The following is a 15,289-nucleotide window of genomic DNA, read 5'->3' on the forward strand; positions in this document are numbered from 1 at the left end:
GCCTGCCATCTTGTCTGCTGGGTATTGCCCCCACCACACCGCAGTGCAATGTTCCCATCAGCCATGCGTCTCCCTGATAGGCCCCTGTGCTAGGACACCCCGTGCCTCTTGGCGCCCATTATCATGGCCTAGGCATCCATGCTTCATCTTCGCAAATGGACAGCAGAGGGCTTTGGCAATCTTGGCAATCCTGCCAGACAAGTTTCTACCTGAACTTTTGCTCAGCAGGTGACTGGGTGGAGGAACCAGAAAGGAAATCTAGAAAGGAAAGTGACTCCCGATTTCTCATTCCTAACTACACAGGGCCAGGGGAAAGGGACATGCTAATGGCAGTGGGGTAACAGCAATGGGAATACACCTGTTTTGAACAGATAGGAGCTTGGGTCTCCCATTCATCCCCTTGCTTCCATGTGGGCCTGCACAGAGCTCACCTGGGACAGACCTGTTCTTCCACAGCCCCCAGACAGGAAGCTCTCTGATGTCATATCAATCCACCACTTTGAGAACTGCGGCCCTTCCCTAGGGGCAAGGCCACAGGAGTGGGGAAATCAACAATCTGATGATTCTCTCCAGGGCTCAGGATGGAGCCAGCATCAGTTCTCAGCCTAGCTTCTCAAATATATGTGCTGTTACTGCTGATGTCTTCAAAGACCCTGCCTCTATTTAGGCCTCTGTTACTTGCTCCTCCTCCTAGGACAAAAGACACCAAATAAATACGAAGGCAGGCTTAAGCCCTCCCTGGGCAGGGATAGGAATTTGTCAGAGTTGGGTAGGAGCAGAAAGCTTGCAAGACAAATACCTTGGGCTTGCAAAATGCTTCATATTTGACAAAGCATTTTCTCACTCGAGCCCTGCGGCTGTGAGATATTAAGTCCATATGACAGATGAGAACACAGAAGCTAGGGGGTGCCTGCGTGGCACAGTGGGTTAAGTGTCAGGTCACGATCTTGGGCTCCTGGGATCGAGACCCGTGTCCAGCTCCCTGCTCAATGGGGAGTCTGGTTCTCCCTCTTTGCCCCTCCCTGCCCCACTCCTTCTCTCTCTCTCTCAAATAAATAAATAAAGTCTTTGGGAGGGGGAGAAAAAAAGAACACAAGAGGCTAGGCCAGGGCCACAAAGGTTATTCTAAGCCATCTTTCCTGTCCTTATTCTAAGCCATCCTTCCTCTCCTCATTACTTAGGTTCTCAGCCCCTGGAGAGCGGGAGAAGAGACAATGGTGCTAACTGGCCACATTGCCCACTTGGGAGAAGGTCACATGTCACTAAGCCTGCTGTGCTCTGCTCTCCCTTGGCTCTGTGAGGCCTGAGGCAGATAAAGGGCCTGCCCAGTTAATTCTGTGTGCCATGGGGAGCCCAGAGAGTTAGTGGAACAGTATTCTGGGTGTGTCTGTGAGGATGTTACAGGAGGGGATTACCATCTGAACCCAGAGAGGGAAGCAAGCACACTTCCCTCCCCCGCGTGAGTGGGCCTCATCCAATCAATGGAAGACCTGAATAGAACAAAGAAGAGGAGTAAGAGGAAACTCCTGCCCTGTGTCTCTGGAGCTAGGACTTCCTTCTCTCCTGCTCTGGACTGGATTGAAACATCCATCGGCTTCTCCTGGGTCTTAAGCCTAGCGTCTCTCGGGCTGGACCGATCCCACTGGCTCTCCTGCAGATCGAGCTTGCCCATGGCAGGTCTGGGACTTGTCAGCCTCCATAATCACGTGAGCCAATTCCATACTGTAACTCTCTCTCCATTTCGATGTATCTGTGTCTATACCTATTGGTTGTTCCTCTGCAGAATCCTGACTCTTGCAGGGTCCTGCACAGGCCCTGACTAGGGAGATGAGCTGCAAAGCCAGGCTGAGGCAGCCAGGCCTCCCAATCCGGCGTCGATTAAGAGAGGAAGTGTTCTGTGCTCTCTGGCAAGGACTCCTCCTCAGAAGTTCCCCTTTCTCCCACAAAGCATTTCTTCAAAAAATATTCATTGTCACCTGCCTTGTGGCCGGTGCTGTTTTTGGAGTATGGGGATATCCGTGAATGAAACAGACAAAGGTCCCTACCCTCGTGCCACTCAGTTTCCACGGCAAATGTAATAAGGACATTAGATAATATATTACCAGGCAAGAAATAGTATGGAAAAATTAAAGATTGCTGAGGGTGAGGGGGACCGGGTGGGGCGAGGTGGGGGACCAACCTGGGGTTGGTGGGGAGATCCCGGAAAGCCTCAGGGGGAGTGAGGTTTGAGGGGGAGATGGAGGGGGCAGAGGAGCCAACCCATCAGAGATTTGGAGGAAGGGCACTCCAGGCAGGGAACAGCCAGTGCAAAGGCCCTGAGAGGAGAGATGCCTGGCGGGCACAAGGAACCCCAAAGAGGCCAGTGTGGTTGGCAAGGGAGGGCAGAGGGGCAGGTGACGGGGATGAGGTTGCGGAAGTGGGAGGGCATGGGGTCACTGGAAAGCCCTGAAAGGGGAGCCTCGGCAGGGCTTCTGACAGAGGAGGAGATGATCTGCTTTAGGCTTTAAAGGGATCTCGTTGGCTGTCCTTTGACCCCTTTTACAGGGAGGGTCAAGGATAGAAGCAGGAAGATGAGTCAGGAGGCTTTTGCCCAAACGCAAGCCAGAGAGGATGGTGGCCCTGCCCAAGGTGGTGTCAGTGGTCAGATTCCAGAGTGAGTCAGAGAGCAGGTGGAGAGGACCCCCCAGAGTGGAGCAGGCACGTTCCAGTCTTGGGTCCTTCTGCTCTCTGCCCAGGAACATGCCTTACAGACACCTTTGTCATCCCCACCCTCCCCACCCCCCGCCCCGGATATCCCTAGTCACAGCTAGGAATAGTTTTTTATGGACAGAGTTGGGGAGGATGAGAAGGCCAAGTACAGTCAGTGGTGTGCTGATAAGTGTTCAACGACTGGCTTTCCAGGAAAAAAAATGTGGGCGTATGTGTGTAATTTTGCTGATATAAAAAATAGGTTGCATATATTTTACAAATACCAATAAAATGTACACTACCCTTTACTGTAAATTCTGTAGAGCCAGTGGGCTCTCACGAAATGCTCTCTGTTGATTTTTGCAAAAGTCATACCTGTAGCCAACCTACGGTTGCAACTGACAAACAAGAGTAGTTCCCACCTGAATGTTGGTTGATATTTGCATTTACATTAACGGGTCAAAAGAAAGAGAAACCACAAAGATGTTCATTGGAACTTTTTTCTGTTTGTCACCGATGTGAGCAACTTCTTCCCTGCCTCTGATAATAGTCTTCAATTACTGCAAGAATATTTCTGCAATTTTTGGTGCCATTTACAATGTAATAGCTACAGACACGAAACACTTTTAAGTTCAATCTGCATTATTAAGATTTTCCCCATCACTGTGTAAGTCTAAACAAATAACAAAACAATAAATGAAGACCCGACTTAAAGCATCTGCTAATTTCCAGGGTGTGGGGACTCCCACCCTGGCTGATTTCAATCTACCAACGTGACATTATCGGACGCAGATTTGGAAAGAGGTGCTTACCCACGTGCCATTATATGGTATTTCCAACATACAGATACAGTTGATGTAAATAATCTCAGGAATATAGATAATAGTAAAATGGAGTAAAATAATTAAGACTTAGTAATGAGTTTTGAGTATTTATTACCTTTGTGTTTAATATAACTTACTGGATTGTAATGTGTATTATTTAATTTTTAATAATGGCCGTGTGTATCAACCAGCTTGCGAACTCACTGAAAGTTTAACGATCGGTCCTCGTGAGCCAATTCGAGGCAGCTCTAGCACCCCGGCGACTGTGGGGTACTTTTTCAGATATCACCCATCTTCCCTACTGAGAGATCCGGTAGCTACCTGTCCAAGAAATGGGGGAACTGAGGCAGGGGGTGAGGTGAGATGCAGCAGAGGTCCTAGAGCAAGGGTGGCCTCAGGGAGGAGTGGCTGGTCTCGGGTGGGGGAAGGTGGGGGAAATCCGAGAGAGCCAGAGGCAGTTTTGGACTAGGGCGGTGAGGTCCTCGGAGGTTGTGGACGCGAAGGAGTTCAAGGCCATGCTCACATTGCCACCGCCAGCTGCCCTCACGCTGCCTGGGCCAGCCTCTTCGAATGGGATCTCTTGGTGGATCTTCAGGAGAGGCAGCCAAACCCACGTTGGAGGCCGTGGCTGATTAACGAATTAGCTGCAAATCACTCGCCAATCAACATACATAACAAGTTCATCCATGTGATGGAAGGTCTGCCGGTACCAGCCTGCTCCCAGAGTCAGCGTATGGGGATCAGGCCACAGGGAGTCCGCTGGAGTGTCTGGCCCCATGGGCCCAAGGCACTAGTCTTGTATTGTCCCAGAACTTAGCGAAGGGCCAAGAGAGGGGTGGAGAGGCAGGAGCTGGCAGCCCAGGGATCACAGCTGCACCTGCCGGGTAGGACCTGCTCTCCCCCGTGACAGTCCCCGCCTCATCCCCCTCAAACCCTCAGCGTCCTGTTTCAGTTCCCCAAGTTCCTTCTTTACTCACCAGTGCCCCCAGACTTGACCTTCTGGGTCCCAGAAGTGAGAGTCATCATAGCAATGCCAGGCCCTCCCGAGCTCCCCAGGCCGACCCAGGACTTGAACGTGAAGGGAGAGCAGTGTGTCATCCCGAACAATCAGAGAGGATGAGCAGTGACCTTGAGCAAGCTCACCCTGAATTTGGCTCAGCTCAGAAGCCAAAGGCACAGCAGGCGTCCTCAGGTGCTGGATCCTGCAAGAGGTGAGGCTGCGGGGAGAGAGCAGCCAGGGCCCTGCCAGAGAATGGCCCACACCCTGGCTTCTAACCACCTAGCCCAGAGCCGTCTCTTCTGAATCCATTAGCTGCATGACTGTGAGTGGGTTAAAAAACTTCTCTGAGTTTCCAGTTTCTTCGTGTTAAAAAATAAGCTAATAATACAATGCATGCTTGGCTTTCATAAATTTAATATCTGTCCTTTGTTTGTTGTTGTTTTTAACTATCTAATAATCTGCCTGTTTGCCTGGGAAGCATCCACTCGCTGGCCCTGTCTGCCTCCCCAAACGTCCTTGGTCTCCTGCTTCACCAGTCCTGATGAAAGCTTGGAAGAACCACCCAGTGTCTCTGTCTAGTCTCCTGCTCCCCACTCCTCAGTCCAGAAGTTCATTCCCCCAATGGGACTTGGAATCTGGGTGCCTGTGGCTCACGCCTTGCGAGAACAGGAGCTCCACACTGGGGTCTGTGTGGCCCTGAGTGGGCCAGCTCTGCCCACTCTCGTGATGTCCATACTTTACCATCCTTGGGGATGAGGCAACACGTGGGCCTGGGGGTCCCCCAGACCATGGGGCTCGGAGCTGGTTCTGCTACAATGGTTACTGAAGGCAAGCAAGCAATAGGCTTTTCTCCCTCCAAGTCTCCTTCCTGCCTTTTTCACGCGGGGCCTTATGCAAGATCTCCCGGGACCACAGAGGACTGCCTGCCTGGGACTGGGGGCGTGTCTCCATCCTGCTCTCCCCTACCTGCCCATCCCACTGCCTCAAATTTCCCAGCCACTAGTGGCAGCTCAGCTCCAGGAAGGAGCTGAAATCAGGCCCAGCTCAGCCTTGGGCAACTCCTGGAGGGGAGAAGCAGTGGGAGGTGAGCTGCAGGCTGGGAGGAGTAGGGGTGAGCAGCAGATAAAGGGATGGGAAGGTAGGAGGGGAAGAAAGCACTGGCACAGCCCTCTGTCTGTGAATTTCGGCCATAAATCACTCTTAGGAGCACCCGCGAGCCCTCCCAGCCGGAGGGAGGAGATTCTAGAAATCCCACATTCTAAGCCTAGAACATTCTCCTGGAGGGCTGGGAACCTTGGTCAGCTCTCTGTTCTTGCTGGGGGGCCTCAGTTTACCCCACTGCAAAATGGGGAACACTAGCCCCCTCCTCTTAGGCTCTGTGTAGAGAGAATGTCCCCAGGAGCATTGAGGTCCCCACGCAGAGGTGTGTACCGAAGCAATGGGATTGTTATTAGTGATTATTGTTCCTGACAGCATTAGCAAGAAAAAAAAAAAAATCACAGAGCGCTCTGGCCTGGCATTGCTCTGGGGCGTGGAATCATATCTCATGTTTACGTAGTGCCTCACAGCATGAAAACGCCAGTCGTGTATTTTTCTCATTTGATTCCCACAACAAGGCAGCAATGCAGGTAAGGCGGAGATCTTCCCCTGGTTGTACAAACGGGAAATTTTCCATTTCTAGAGGCAAAGGGGCTGCCCCAGGCCACCGAACCAGGTCGTTTGGGGGAGCAGAAACAAGAAACCACATTTCCCCTTTCTACTGCCTCAACTCAAGATACTGGGAAACAGGAAACAAGCCAAATCCTGGGAAGGGGGGAGTCACAGGACTTTAGGGTCCAGGTTTGGCTCCCAAATGTCCTGCTTACCAGTGGAGTGGCCTCAGCTACTCCCCGGTATAATGGAGGTCATAGAAGCAGTCCCCACGTCCTGGGGTCCCTTGGACGGGTTAGGAGAAATAATGGATCAAGAGCTCAGCAAACTCCCAGCACAGAGTAAGTGCTCAGTTAACGCCAACAACCGGCTTTCTCATTCTTAAGCCTCAAGGAAAAGGGAATGTGCCTTGGTTTGCTTGCCAACTAGAGGCTGAGGGATGGATATGGTGACTGCCCCCCAACTCAGTTCACTTCCAGTTTGAGGGACCCAGAAAGTCCTTTCCATGGTCTTTCTCACTTCACCAAGGTGATGGGCGTCCTGAGCTGAAGTGGAGGGAAGCAGGGATCTGGACCCTGGAGAGTTACGAAGCTTCTGCTCTGACCCTGATTTTGGAGCTGATCAGAGCCCAAGGCAGGCCCAGGAAAGAAGATCTACTTCTCACCGAAGCCATGACTTGGGAGGAAGCTTGGGGCAGTGCCAGCAGCATGAGCTCTGGGTCGCAGCTGACCTGAAAGCTAGCTCTGCCTCAGTTTCCTCAACTGTAAAGTGGGGTTATAGTACCGTAGCGAGGATTGTATGCGGTTGTCTGGTAAAGGGGTTCCCTCCCTTCCTTCACTGTGGAGGCCAAACCACCAGGCAGAGCTACCGAAAGACCCAGTCTCCGTTTCTGTGAATGTCCTTGGGTAGGGTTGCCAGGACCGGGACCCTCTAGTCAGGCAGGACTGACAGATGGGAGTGCTGGCCACGGGAGCACGCAGGGGCCTCTCCCACCTCATCAGGCCATGGCGGCCACCTCCACCTTTTGGGAGGAACCTGCCCACCAGCCACTATGACCCTCAGCCACTGCTCTGTCCCCCTCCACAGCTGCCTGAGTGCCCTGGTCCCTGGCCCTCCTCCAGGGTCCCCTTGGCCTCCATGCCACACACGGGCATGGCACGTGGCCTCCTCCTGCCGTCCTCACCCCTGCAGAGGGCCAGCCGGCCAGGTGACGTGTTGCGAGACTCCGAGGTCTCTGCTGGTAAGTGGTGTAATTTAGCCTGGGTTCTGTGTTTTGATTTTGCCCAGCTGCGTCTGTGTGCATTTAGATTAATCCTGTTAGCTCGTGGGAGCCGGGCGACCTGCTGTTTATCAAGAGTGCTTGTGTGATTCCCTTTTGAGACGGAGCCACCTCCCCTGGGCAGGGAAGCCTCCGGTTTTCTTCTGCCCACGGGTCCGGGGAGAGGCCTTGGCGTCCACTGAAGGGGCTGCCAGAGCCACCCGTGTTCCACCCACCAGCCTGCACCGCCTCGTTCACGCTCAGCCCCTCCCAGGGTCCCACTTTCACGGCAGGGCCTTTGGTCTCCTGCATCTCGGAGTCTAGAAGGTTCCAAGAACGTGGTAGTGGCTGCTCTCCAAAGCCAGCGGGAGGCAGCTGCTCTGTATGTCTGGAGACCCATCCTGACCCTCAGTTTTCTCAGCTGTAAGATGGGGTGAATGATACTCGTTCCCACCTAAGCAGACACTTGCCCTGAGGGTGACACGGGAGTATTGGTTGCCAGCACTTTGACTGGAGTCAGCCCTGCGGAGTCGTCAGGCACAAGGCTGGAGCGGGGTGTGGTGGGCATCATCGGAAGCAGGGTTGGGCTTGGCTGAGATAGATAAGGAACCAGTATTATTCCCATTTTGCAGGTGAGGCAACTGAGGCCAGAGAACTTGAGTGACCCCGCATCTGTGGGATCCTGGAACTGAGAGCCACCGTGGTACGTTGCTTGCCCAAGGCAGACAATCAGGGTGTGTTGAATGAATGAGTGACCTCATTGACAAGGACACCTTACTACCCCACGAAGCAGTCTGCTCTACGGCGGGATGCTTCCAGTTCCTGCAAAATTCTCTCTTTCACTGAGTAAACATTGCCTGCCCTTTATCATACCTCCTTCCCCCTGGCCGTGGTTCTGCCCCGTAGCCATCTCCTGATGCCGAGGGGCTTGGGTCACCACGGCTACCTCCATTCCCAGGATCCGGAGGGGCCCTCCCTCCCCACTCACATCCTCAGGCCCAAGCCCAGCCCTGCCCAGGGACCACAGGGCTGAGTCTGGGCCGTGACCACCTCCCCCTCGGTACAGAGAGAGCCAGATCCCCCTCCCTAGAGAGCAGGTGCTAAGGCCTCTACAGGGATATGAAGCCCCTGTCACAGTGATGTGGGAGCCACGGGTACTGGCTTTGTAACCCCCGCCCACCACCGGGTCAGGTTACGGCAGGAGCAGGACGCAGGTGGGAGCTGGCGGACGGGAGGGGGTGCACACGGGGAGACGTTCATTCCAGCAATCTGAGCAATGCCACGCTTGGTTAGCTCTGCAAGTGACATTGCTTCGGAGCTGACCAGCTGTGGCCCCAAGGCTGACCTGACTAGACGGCTGTGAGACCCAGTCTCAGGCTATGAAGCCTCCACAGCACTTGTGGGGCAGGTGGGCAGGGGGTGGAAGAGACTTCAGGGCATGAGCCTCCCCACCCCCCACCCTGCATGGCAGTGCAACCAGCCTGTCGTGAAGTCCGGCAGGGGAGCACACCTGAGTCGCCTGCTGGCCCCTCCAGACACGATGGGAAGTCTACCTGTCTGCAGGAATCATCCTGCCCCAGTCACGTGACCACAGCAGGGGTCCCAGGACAGGGGCCCCTTCTGTCTGCCCTTGAAGGGTCAGGCCCCTGGGACAGGCTGGGACTGCTCCCTCCTGCCTCTGGGGCTGAGACCTTCAACGATCCAGACCCAGGACCTCCGGCCGCGTGCTGGTTGGCCAAGGGAGCTCCCCCTGACCCCGGGAGCGATGAGAGACATTGGTTCCAACAACACCTTCAAGTCAGTGTGACAGTTTCGAGCCTGGGGTGGGGGCCAGGGTGAGCCGAGCTCGAATCCCAACCTGCAGGTCACTTCACTGCCCCGGCCTCAACTTGGTTTTTGTAAACCGTGGATGAGTGATGCTTTTCTCGCCGAGCACAGGAGTCCTTCGAGCCAATCTCAAGAGCTTCCGTACCCTGTGACTCTATTTATTGGGCTTTCTTGAAATAACACAATGAAAGAAATGGAGAGCAGATTGGTGGTTGCCAGGGGTCAGGGAAGAGGAGGCAGGGGAAGGTGAGGATATCTGTGAAAGGACAAGAAAAGAGACCCTCGTGGAAAGAATGGAAAACAAGGGGGCGCCTGGGTGGCTTAGTCCATTTAAGCGTCTGACTTCAGCTCAGGTCATGATCCCAGGGTCCTGGGGTCAGGCTCCCTTCCCTGATCAGTGGGGGGTCTGCATCTCCCTCTGCCCCTCTCCCTACCCCCGTGCTTGTGTGTTCTGTCTCTCTCAAAGAGATAAATACAATAAAATAAAAAAAGAATGGAAACCAAGGTAATGCTCTGTGCCTGGACCATGTCACCGTCAGTAGCCTGCTTGTGATGTCATACTTTGGTTTTGCAAGATGGCATTACTGGGGGCAACACGGGATCTCATTGTGTTCTTTGTTATAACTGCGTGTGAATCTTCAACTGTCTCAAAAAGCTCAATTTTTTGAAAACACTTATTTTATGTCTGATGAAGAACGAGCATCTATAATATTCACTATTCATGCTTCGCATCCCCTTGGGCTCCTCTATGAACAGGTTTGGCCTGGGAATTGGCATCATATAAAACTGTCATGGCAAACGGGAAGGGGGCGGTAAGAAGAGCCTGACTAGGTGTTTAGCATTTTTTATTTCCCTGCCCGCCATGAGCGCCTAATAAATGCGCAAGTGACGGAATGCGTAAGTAAGTGAATGAACAAATGTCCATTACAGCAAGTCAACTAGTAACCTCTCCAGAGATGCAATGAAATGGACTTAAAGTAAGAGATACTTGGGATAGACTCAGGATGGATCTTGCTGCCCCGAGACTGGCCAGCCCGAATCCCTGCCTGGTGGTGTCCACCCCGGGCTGCACCGTGGGCTGTGTCAGGGGAGGGGGAGTGGGCCGCAGGCCTCCGAGGACAGCAGTGCGACACACTTTAATTGGCGCAAGAGTAAATTACATCGGACGAAGAGAGCCCCGACTTCTCCCGACGGCGTGGGGAAAATGGAAGCCTAGCATTTTCAATTTAAGGTTTAGTTAGATAATACCTATTGGTGCCAGTAGATTACAGAGTGGATATTAAATCCTGCAGGATTTGGAATCGGAGCATACAAACGGAATCCATAAGTAGGGGGAAGCCGCCGGAAGGAGCTGGCCCTCTGTCCTCAGCCAACGAGAAAGCCTCTCTGTGAAGGCAGAGCCAGCACAGACCTGGGTCCTAAAGCTCCTACCAAAGGCTCCAGGACAGTGATGGGGGGTTGGTAATTATTCTGGGAGTTCCCTGAACAAACTCTTCCCACGTTACAGGCATGGATACCAGAGCCCCGGTACACCCTACATTTTAACGATCAGAATCGGAACTCACACCTCAGCTCCATCCAGCCCTTCCTTTCTTCTCCATCTGGTCAACCCTACACTATCTTCAAATTGGCTCAAGCCTCCCTCCTCCAGGAAGCCCTGAGCTCCACTCAGATTCCACCCTGAACCCAAGGAGCCTGGACTTCGGGTTTGCATTCACCGACGGTTATCTTCTTCAAGGATGACCTGGTGCCCCCACCTCTCACTCTTGGAAGGGAGTGACATGATCTACTCTTCATCCTTATGCCTAGGTTCACAGAGCGCTCCAGCAAACACGGGCTGCACAGATGGGGTGCTGACACTACATTTGTACTGATTTTTGGACGGCTGATGCATTTTGAATATGCCATACATTCACAGCACTTGAGACTCAGAAAGTAGAGAAGGATCTGGGGCGGACGGCTCCCTCCACCCCGCTTTGCAGGGCCCCAGATTCTCCCCAGGGTAGCCAGTCTCTGGTGCATCCCTCCGGGCTCCGGCTCCGTTCTCCAAGCAGGTTGGGATGTCCATCTCCCCCTTTCTTAACAAAACAGCAGGACACATTCCACATTATTCCCCTCCCCACCTTTCTTGGAGACGGTTCTCATCCCTGCAGGGGATGTCTTCAGATTCCCACCATCTTTGAACCAGGTAGGACCTGCAGCTCCAGGATGGGAGCCAGTGGGACAGAGGGCTGTGAGGATGGACTGCAGGGTCCCCCTGTTCCCTCCAGATGGCCATGAGGTTGATTGGGTGCCTTGAGATGGCCTCCAAGGCCGACCTGGACCAGCAGGTGTGGGAGCGTGGACACAGGGCCTCGGAGCCTTGGGCCGAGCTCGTGGGACGGCAGTGATGGCAGTCATTGCTGCCGGATGACATCCCTGGCAGGCCCAGCGCGAAGTCTGGGGCTCAGTGAAGAAGGAGGATACAGCAGCTTATTAGTTTAAGCAGGATGAAATGTGTAAATTAATTACCCCAGCCACCCGTGCATGTAGCAGCCGGCCCCGCACTCGGGGAAGACAAGCATTAGATTCCGTTCCTGCAGGCTGGTAACCCAGCCAGACGCGACCGGGAGGGCCCCTGGCCTCCCGCCTCCCTAGGGGAGGAAGGGCCCCAGCTCAGCCCGGCCCCAGGAGCCAGAGCCGGGTGGTTCTGCCAGATAAGCGGATCCTTCCCTGGGATGGTGAGCTTGAATTCTGCCTCCACCAGCAGCAAAAGCAGGGGCCAGAAGGGAACAGGCACAAGGGGGCAAAGGGCCCACCCTCTGTCCCGTTCTCAGCAACTGAGCTCTTGTTTACCAGGCGATATGAGGTGCCAGTCACTGTTGTTACCCTTTACTAGCTTCCTTTCATTGGATCCTCATAAAAACCCCAAGTGGGCTCTATTATGAGCCCCACTGCACAGACGAGAAAGCTGAGAACCAGGAAGAATAAGTACCTTGTTCTATCGGCCCAGCCGCTAACTGGCAGCATCGGGATTCAGATCCAGGACAGCACGCGGCCTCCCAGGAGGACAGACAGGCAAGGAGGCATCTCCAGGGTCATGTCACCCAAAGGCGCCTTCCCTGCTTCCATGCCCCGTGGCAGGAGTCCCTCCCCCCGGAGGCCGGTGGCCCTTGCAGCTGAGCCATGGCCTCCCTCCCCCTGCAGCTGGGACCAGCTCATCCACCCACCTCCCCCGCCCATAGACCCCCTTCCCAAATTGCCACATCCTCCCATACTCCTAGCCTCCATGTCTCTGCCTGTCCCTCCACCCGGAATGCCCCCCGCATCTCCCCCTGCCGCACTCAACCCCATCGCCCTTGCCTCTGGCGGCTGTCATGCTCCAGCTGGACCTCCACTCTCCACTCCAGCATCATCCGCATCTTTCCCAGAGCCCTCTTCTTAGGGCGCTAATCTGATCACTCATTGTCCTGCGGTGGCAGTGCCAGACTTACGGGAAACCCCAACTCCCTTTGAGGTGCTGTGTGATGGGACCCCCGCCCTCCTCATGCTGCCCAGTGTCCCCTCCTCAGCAGCCCCAGCCAGCTGGCCCCTGCCTGCTCGACGATCCTCACCCCCAAGTCCACTACCTCCCCCGGGAGAGCCCTCCTCCCTCAGCCCTGCTCACCTACATCCCTCTGCAGGGTACTTATCGCATCTAAATCAGCCCATGTTCATTTATGAGTTTATCCTCGGCTTCCCTGCTGGGCTGTAAGGTCCATGGAGAGCTATGCCTCCTGCCTCCCCATGCTGAGGTCTTGGTACGCCATGAAGATTGGGGAAAGCATGAGGAAGCCCCCTCTGTCCCACCATCCTGAATCCTACCCCCAGCCTCCTCTCTCACCTGGGCTTGCACAGTGGACCCAATCCGGGGCTTCAGGCCATCCGGTCTACATTCCCCTCTAGGCAGGTCCCCACCGGAGCCAACAACCTCACCTCCCAAGGAATAATCATGATCCTTCTCAGGGACAGGCTTTCCAGGCCACGCCTTCCACTGACGGATCTGCCTTCGGCAAGTTGCCAGTAAGGAAGGACCAGGGTTTGCAGTCCATTGAGGGTCTAACATGAGGATGGAACCAACCTCAGAGAAATGCAGTTTGCCCCCCAAGGCCAACCACGAAGCCAGTGGGGAAACAAATTATTCGTCCATTTAGGGTGAATTTCTTCCCCACGTGCGAGCCAAAGACTTCCTTGTCCTCCCCAGCCTGGCTCCTGTCCTCCCTGGAGAGCCCCAGGAACTAGGGCATCGTTCTCAGCCCCTGGGGAGGGTTCCTGCCTCCCCACCACTTCCCCTCTTGCAAGAGGGTCTAGTGGTTCCCAAGATCCTCATCCCTACCCCCTCCTCCCTATCTTTGCCCTTCTCAGCCTCCACCTTGGCAGGGTGATGGATTAGGAACCAGGAGCTGGCACATGCACCCGGCAGTTAATGTTTATCTCCCTCGTTTATGTGGCTGAACAACAGCTCGCTTTCAAACTTAATAGTCAATACTCAGAAAGATACAATTGCCTGGGTCCCTCCTGGGAGGAGACTTGAGGATCTGGTGGGAAGACCTGGGCAGGAGCTGGGCACAGACCTCTGCCTCCAAGACCCTGCCCCCTCTGGACACGCATTCCTGGCCCCAGCTTCTACCCTTCTGATCTCCCGCACAGTCGATCAGGAGGATGATACCGATCTCCCCACCTTGCAGGCAGGAAATCTGAGGCTGAAGGAAGCCAAGGGACTCTGCCCCTCAATGTTCTCTCGCCTTGGATTTTGAAGACTCTGGCTGTCTATTTACCACCTGGCGTGGTGGCCTGCCCTGTACAGAGTCCCCTCGACCCTCAGGGGCTGCAGAACTGAACCTGACATGCCTACCAGGCCCCCTCCTTCAGCCTGCCTACCGGCAGGGAGAACCCAAAAGCAGCAGCCCCCCACCTAGAGGAGACCCTTGCTGCGCCCCACCCTGCAACCCCCATGCCAGGCTGGGCAGGGTGTGAGGAGCAAGCCTCATTCCTGCTCGGCTGGGGGACTGCAGGCCTGTAATCACACATTCCACAGTCTAGGGCAAGGTCTATTTAGCTAACGCAGAAGGAGTGGTGAAAGGGGCTCTCCTTGTGGAAGGGTTGTGGGGCCCGGGTCCTGACAGCAGCTTGGGGAGGGAGGCTGAGTGCCCATTAACTGCAGTGAAATGCTGCCACCTGCTGGCCATGTCTCAGAACTGCAGGGAGCTGCGGGGCTTGTTCTCTGGCTGGGGGAGTGGAAATTGCAAAATTGCAAGCACCCCCCCTCCCCCGGCCCATCCAGCATCCAAGGGTGAAAGATAAAAAGGCTGGGGAAGTCAAGAATCGAATCAAGCTTGGTCCCAGGTTGGAATGCTGTCCTTGCTGCTGTTGCTGTTAATGCGACAACAATATCACTGTGTCTCAATTACTGAGCACTTGCTGGGGCCAGGTGCTTTGCACATTGTTTTGTTGTCCCCAGCAATCCTCTGAGATGCTCTTTGCTTCTGACAGGCTGGGTAGTTTGCCAAGGTCACACAGCTGGTGAGTGCCACAGACAGGATTCTAACTCAGGCAGTCTGGCTCCAAACTGTCACCCAAAGTCTGAATTCCAAGTGTCAGCTCCCCACAGGAATGTCCCAGATACCCCCTCATAACTGCTTCTTAGCCTCTGAGGCCTGCCCACATGCCCACACCCTTCCGGAACAAAGAGGAATAACCCCTGATGTCATGGAGTCCATATTGCTGGGGGTCCTGGAGATCTGGGCCCAGAGCAGGACTCATGCTTCCGAGGCCCCCTGCTCCCCGCCCTTGTGAACAGGGAAGGCTTCTGCTTGGGGAAGGGCCCAAGCCCTGACTGTCAGGGTGTGGAGCTGAGGAGGGGCAGCTGGGCTGGGTAAGGGGCACCGCACGGATTTGAGAATCCGATCCACCTGGCTCTCAACCCCATCCTGGTCATGGAGCCCCAGCTGGAATGAAGCTCAATTTTCCAGTCCCTCCCACCCATCCTTGCTGCTGTGATCCTTACCCCACAAGCTATTACAG

General features: G+C 54.7%; 1 long non-coding RNA gene across 1 annotated transcript; it reads left to right on the top strand.

The window, feature by feature from the left end:
* Window positions 1-4,530: 4,530 nt before the first annotated feature.
* Window positions 4,531-9,580, top strand: LOC117803552. The gene is made up of 3 exons (XR_004627508.1): window positions 4,531-4,723; window positions 7,249-7,402; window positions 8,053-9,580. It is a non-coding gene; the product is annotated as an uncharacterized LOC117803552 (long non-coding RNA).
* Window positions 9,581-15,289: the final 5,709 nt, after the last annotated feature.

The sequence above is a fragment of the Ailuropoda melanoleuca genome, chromosome 8 (assembly GCF_002007445.2).
Source record: "Ailuropoda melanoleuca isolate Jingjing chromosome 8, ASM200744v2, whole genome shotgun sequence".
Classification (NCBI taxonomy): Eukaryota; Metazoa; Chordata; class Mammalia; order Carnivora; family Ursidae; genus Ailuropoda; species Ailuropoda melanoleuca.